Here is a 6,660-nt window from a genome sequence, read left to right on the forward strand (position 1 = left end):
CTGGTAAACCGGTCAAACCGGCCGGTAAACCGGTCTACCGGCCCAATTAAAAATTCAAATTTGAATTTAAAAAAATAAAAAATTCTCAAACCAGTCATATCGGCCGGTAGACCGATCATCCCAGTGGTTAAACCAGTCAAACCGGTCGGAACCGGTTGCACATGCGATTTTGAATTTGGATTTGAATTCAACCGGTTTCTGATCAAACCGGTGTGATAAACCGCTACCGGAGAGCGGCAGTTTGACCGGACCGGTCGGATTTGGAAACCCTGGTCACCACCTCCCTAACCAACCGCTCCGATCCGATCCCTGCTGCCGGCAGTACGCAGTGTGCCGCGCCGAGCCAGGCGGCGGCTGCTGCACCAACCGAAGTGTGCGGGGCGGGCCGACGGCAATGAGGCCGGCGACCTTGGTGCGCTGGACGCCTGGACCTCAACCGCCGGCGCGCGCACGCGGGGGTCCTCGCCCGCCGTGTCGCGCGGCTGGTTGGTCGGCTCCGATCCATCATCCATGCCCGCCCGCCCGTTGTGGACCGGTGGTTGCTCTGCTCCTCCACTCGCTCATCCCCCGCGGCCGCTGCCGGGTGCTCTCGCTCGCGTGCACCGCTGCGACCGGGTGGCGCGCATCGCATCCAGAGCCGGCGACGCGTGCGTGCGTGCACTCGCCGCGATCGTTGGTGGTGGTTGGGCGCCGCGGCGCGCGCACCAGGCAGCAGGCCTCTGCCTGCACGCGGTTGGAATTGCGACGACGCGCCGCTATCTGCTCGCCGGTTCAATGCGGGGGAGAAGAGGGCCGACTTTGTAGGAGGATCCGGATCAGGTGCCCGGAGCTCATTTACTCGGCCGGATCCATCGCGATGCGGGGCATTTGTTGCCGCGGCGCGGACCATCGCTGCTGCGGGGCGGTTTCATTCTCGGCCTCTCCGGGCGCTGCTACTCCGGTGGCCATCCAGTCCAACGATTCTGGTTTCTGAAAGCGTCATCGCATAAACTAAAAGAAAAACAATCTGAAAACTCTGTCAACGATTTCTTACGAAAGCTGCTAGTTCAAAGCAACGATTTTCAGTTGCCTGACGCGCACTCCGCTTCATCTCAAAACTGTCCGCGTCCTAGTTAAGGCCGTGACAGCAGTGGCGGACCCGAACCGTGCTGCCGGATGGAGGCACCTGTACTCGGATTCTTTTGCGGTTGGGAGAGGAGCTTCTCTTCATCAACTTTTTGCAGTCCCCCTGTGTTCAGTGGCACGATGATGGGGTACCGACCACGCCTTGATACCTTAGTTGTCACCAACTTTTTGGAGGGGCTTAATTCAGCTGTTGTTTACTGAAAACATTCTCCTTTTTAATTACTTTGTTTTTTTTGGAGAATCTAGATTAGTTCTTGGATACGAGAGTCTTTTGTGTATACGTCAATGAAAGCACGATTTTTTAGATTTTGAATTGAGATGAGAAAAGTTTGAACTTGTTTCTTTTCCCGAAAGTTTGATGCCAAGCAAATCTTTATCTATTTCTAAAGAGCGGACCGTTTCTGCGGTACTTTGACTTTTGGTTCGTCGTTAGACACCGACAAGTGGACCCGGTGTAGTCGTCCTCGCCTAGCTACCGCCATCTTCGATCTGGACTCGGACACGCACAGCTCCTCTGCCCATGTCGTCTTCAACTGGGACTAGCGATCCAGTACGATTCTCTGGGCACGCCTCTACCGTCGCCGCTCCTCGCTTTTTGTGCAGATCAAAGCGAGGTTGGAAACAAGAAAAAACGTTACAACTTGTGTGGAGCAGGTGTGGGGGGGACCTCAGCTTTTATATTGGGGGGAGCCTGCCGCCCCCTGCCGGGTGGTCGGCCTGCCTGCCGCCCCTCCACCGGGCGGTAGGGGCCTCCATGCGATAGCACTCAGATTTTAATTACATATAGGTTCCTATCGCCCGGCAGGGGGGCCGGGCGGTAGGGGTATAAAACTGTAAATTGTGAAACCAAAAATATATTTATGTAAAAAACATTTTTTAAAAATATAAAAATAAAAAAGGCGTGAACTTGGTGCAGATACAAATGGTTGGGTTCCTTATGGGCCGTAACCGTGGGGTCTGCTGTAGGCGGGTTTTTTATTTTCGTTTTTTCACAAAAATATATTTTTGTTTTTAAAATTTACAAGAATATACCCCGCCGTCCTGTTTTCTGTAAAAAATTTCGCGGAGAATTTGCGCTGAAGCCTCTAGAGGACCGGTCGTCCGACAGCGAGGCGGCAGGCCCCACAGGCCGCCCGGCAGCGGAGCAACCACCTCCCAGAGGCCGCCGGCCCTCGTTTGCTTCACCAAAAATTCAGAAAAAAAATTCTCGGTTTGTCGTAATACTATAAATACTATTCATATAACAAATGAATTCTCGGTGCTGCGTCCACGTCCACCTGCAGAGTTGGTTCCTATAGATCCAGTTTACCTCTATGACACCAGCTGCAGGGAATTTAGGTAAATATGTGGTGCATAATTTTATTTGCTTATGTTTTATGGTCGAAGGCTCATACATTACTATTTACACTCAGGATCACAACAATTCACCGGAGCGGGACCTTCTTCGTATCACCCTATGCCGCCACCAGGAGGATATCATGGAGTTTATTCCTATCCACCACCACCACCTCCATCACAGGGTACATACAATCATTTGTACGGAATTGCATTCACCTATTTAACATTGCTTAAAAAAAGGTTTTTTGTGATCCGTAGAGTGGTCTCAAGACAACGACGAGGCCTCCTTCGACGACTTTACACGGTTGTTTGGTACACCTGCCCAGGACGATAATCCCAGCTTGCATACACCTCTGGCTCAGTTACGTCGTCCTGCCAGAGACGTGAGGCCACCGGACCATTGTAGCGAAAATGGCCTCTCATGCCATATTTCAATATAATGTTTTGGCGATTGATGACACACGCAACACTTGAACTAATGTGTTTGCTTAGATGATATACTCAGGCTTTTAGGTTCAAGTGATGACAAAGAGAAGAGAGGCGAAGCTAGGCCCGAGGGGGAGCCGCCCCTCGCGGGTCTCAGGGCAGCGCCCTGAAACCTAAAAGAAATCAAGTCACCGGTTGAACAGACGCCAAGCAAATTACACACGTCGGTGCATTGACTTGAGCACGTCTGGGAGTTTTAGTATCACCGGTTAAACCGACGTAAGGCAAAATGTACTCATCGGTGCAATGACAGAGATGGCCTGCGGGCTAGGGTTTGGCACCGGATGAACCGACGATAGCAAGTTTGAATACGTCGGTGCAATGGCAGAAGCAGACCAAGAAAAATGCATACATCGGATGAACCGATGATGCACCGGTTAATGGCATCGGTGCAGTTGTCCAGAGAGTTTGTTTTTCAAGGATCAGAGGACAGTTGCACTCACCGGTTAAACCGACGCTAATATTACATACACCGGTCGATTGCGTCGGTTGATTGCCCGTACACGTAACGGCTAGTTTTCAGTGGGCAGTTTAGTATCACCGGTTAAACCGACGATGACAATTTGGGGAGCATCGGATTAACCGGTGTTAAGCACATTTCTGGCAGCTTTTCTCCAACGGCTATATTTGCTTGTGCTGCCTATATATACCCCCAAGGCCGCATCATTTGTGTGTGCTGGAGTTGAAGGAAGTATACAAGAGCTAAAGATCATCTCCAACCACCATAGAGCTTCATTGTACATCATATAGGCTTAAGCACACTTGTGAGAGTGCTTAGTGCTTGTAATAGGGATTAGTTCTTGCGAGAGCTCCCTTGAGAGAAGTCTTGCTGCGGCAAGCAACTTGTGATCTGTCGTGTGACCCTCCGTCTTGGTGTGGAGTGGCAACGACACTTTGTGCGGGGGAAGAGGAGGCCCCCTCCTTGGTGGAGAAGCTCCGTAGTGGATTTCGGCCGGGTGACCGAGAGAGACGGTGGCGGTGCACGAGACTCGGTGTCTTGTGGGCACTTGCCTTTGCTTGCCGGCATCGCCATTGGTGGCGTAGTGCAAGACGGTGATCGGAAGAGCCTCGGTGTCCCGTGGACGTAGGCATTTATGCCGAACCACGTTACATGACCGTGTCTACTCGGGAGTTTGCATCCCTCTTGCACTTACCTCTTTACTTACCGCATTACGTTTCCGCACTTACTCTACCTTGCATACCTTTACTTTCCTAGTTAGTTTGATTAGGATTAGCTAGGTTGCAAGTCTTTTTAGGGGTTAGTAGAGAGTAGCATAGATAAACCTTAGTCATAACTAGCATGCGTAGGACGTGTTAGGTTTATCTTATGCAAGTAGTTTGAGCTCTAGGTTAAAAAGCGATTAGCAATCCTATTCACCCCCTCCCCCTCTAGGGTCGGACACCCCGGTGATCCTTACAACCATCATAGCTACCCTACAGATCACGTACACGCACAACGTAAGAGAGGTCGGTACGGTAGGGGTGGTTAGTTATTGCCACTTGTTTCTCTATTATTATTATGGACATGTCGTCTTGGTTTTTATATTTTGTACTCAAACTTCGTTTATGCTACCTTGCAATGCAATCACACTTTTGTAGTACCAATGAACTGTTAGACCATTATATGTTATATGAATAGTATTACGACAAACCGAGAATTTTTTTTTGAATTTTTGGTGAAGCAAACGAGGGCCGGCGGCCTCTAGTGAGGTGGTCGCCCGGCTGCTGGACGGCCGGGGCTTACCGCCCCGCTGCCGAGCGACCGGTCCTCCAGGGGTCTCAGCGAAATTTTTTTACAGAAAAGCCCCTACCGCCCCGCAGCGGGGTGACCAGGTCCCGGCCGCCCAGCCCGCTGCCGGGTTATATTTCTGTAAATTTCGAAAACAAAAATATATTTTTGTAAAAAACGAAAATAAAAATATAAAAATAAAAAACCGCCTGCTGGAGTTTCTTCAGATGGGCTCCGGCTCCCCGGCTCTTGCAAAGTTGCAATCACGAGTCGATTCCACGAACCTCTGCTTCCCCGTCGCCGCCGCCGCGACCTCTGCCTCGCTGCTGCTTCCGCCGGCGGCGCGACCTCTGCCTCGCTGCTGCTTCCGCCGGATCTGTAGGGCCTCGCTGCTGCTTCCGCGGACGGCATCTAGTTCCGCCGGCGCTCAGTTTCTCCATCACTCCTGCAAGGTGCGTGCCCCCCCCCCGCCCACCCCCCGCCCCGCCCCGCTCTCTCTCTCTCTCTCTCTCTCTCTCTCTCTCTCTCTCTGCATCTGTCTGTCTCCACGCGCTTCTTTGAATTTTGGGAATCCGTTCCTATTTGCATCCCGATTTGTTCGATCCGCCCGTCTTTGTGGTTAGTCATGCGCCAGGTCTTGTAATTGCTGGTGTTGGTGATAATTGGAGATTCTGTTTTTTATTTCCAAACGCAAATTCGGTTGGAGAATTCAGAATTAGTTTGGATTCTAGAAGTGGAGGTGTTGAACGAGCATGTCTGTGTGTGCAGGGAGTTCCCAACAAGGGCGCCTGGGAGTTCGCCACCCGACCAGCTGACGTAACGTGAAGGCAGAAGTGAATCCGTTACTTTGGAATGGTTTTTTTAGTGGGTGGAATTCATGGATAGATCATTGGTTTGGTTAGATGTGGGGTGAAATTAAGTCACGGTTTGGTGTGGTTTGGGTTTTGCCCATCAATGAACAGGTTGGGGTGGGTAGATTAATCATCTAATGCTGCACATGGGCTGGCGTGGGTACGGTGTGGATTCCAGCCCATTTGAGCGTCCCTCCTCTTTGCGCAATACTACCCACCAGCACAGCCGCTGCTCCTGCGCAATGGCATCAATGATATTTTAGCATGGACCAACCATAGCTCTTTATATAACATTAGTCCGTTGCAACGCACGGGCATTTGTGCTAGTCTAGAAAATAAATGTGCCATGCGTGTTGGGATAGAGAAAAACCAAAGAGCATCGACAAGCTTTGCAAAGGTGTTCCCTTTATGCTTTTATTAGGAAAAGGAGAAGAAAGAAAAGGTTTTAGTTGAACTACGGATAACATAAAACTTGCACACATCAGTTTATTAGACCATCTCCACATACATTGCATCCCCTACGAGTGTATATGACCATATGGCACGCTACCTGGGATTTTGGCCCAGCCCGAGCACAATCCGGTGCGGCTTGTTTTGTACCCGTGTGCCAGCCGGTATGGCCTTGTGCCGCTTGCCATGGCTGAACCGCTTCCCGCTCGTAGGGCCGGCCTGTCATAGCTCCCCTGAACTGGACCACCACCACCCGCGGCACCTGCACTTGAATTTTTGTTTTTGGGTTGAGCGAGCCCGAAGAGTAGCATCGTCTCTGCTAGTCCTATATGTGTTCAGTACTTCAGTGGCATCACGATGGGGTACTGGCTATGCTCTGATCGTCTATTGCATCTGGTTTGGAAGAAACGCGAACTTGTTTCTTTTCCAGACACTTAAAGACACGCACGTACTTTGAAAAGAACATTAAAGAATTTGGATGAATTACACTTAATATTGCATAATTAAAAAAACACTGTCTATTGTAGCTGGTGAACGCACAAAACCATACAGAACATTGCTTTTGTCATGTAGAAAAAAGGAGGAACTTTAAGTATCGGGGCAAACAACAACAAAAAAACTGTTAATTCCGGAACATTGTATAACTTAAAAAGAAAAATATCACTACGAATATCCTCACCA

At 50.2% G+C, this 6,660-nt stretch overlaps 1 long non-coding RNA gene across 1 annotated transcript; it reads left to right on the forward strand.

The window, feature by feature from the left end:
• The first annotated feature begins 4,907 nt into the window (after positions 1 to 4,907).
• On the forward strand, positions 4,908 to 5,925 carry LOC120707356. The gene is made up of 2 exons (XR_005688962.1): positions 4,908 to 5,130; positions 5,447 to 5,925. It is a non-coding gene; the product is annotated as an uncharacterized LOC120707356 (long non-coding RNA).
• The last annotated feature ends 735 nt before the right edge of the window (positions 5,926 to 6,660 follow it).

The sequence above is a fragment of the Panicum virgatum genome, chromosome 5K, assembly GCF_016808335.1.
Source record: "Panicum virgatum strain AP13 chromosome 5K, P.virgatum_v5, whole genome shotgun sequence".
Classification (NCBI taxonomy): Eukaryota; Viridiplantae; Streptophyta; class Magnoliopsida; order Poales; family Poaceae; genus Panicum; species Panicum virgatum.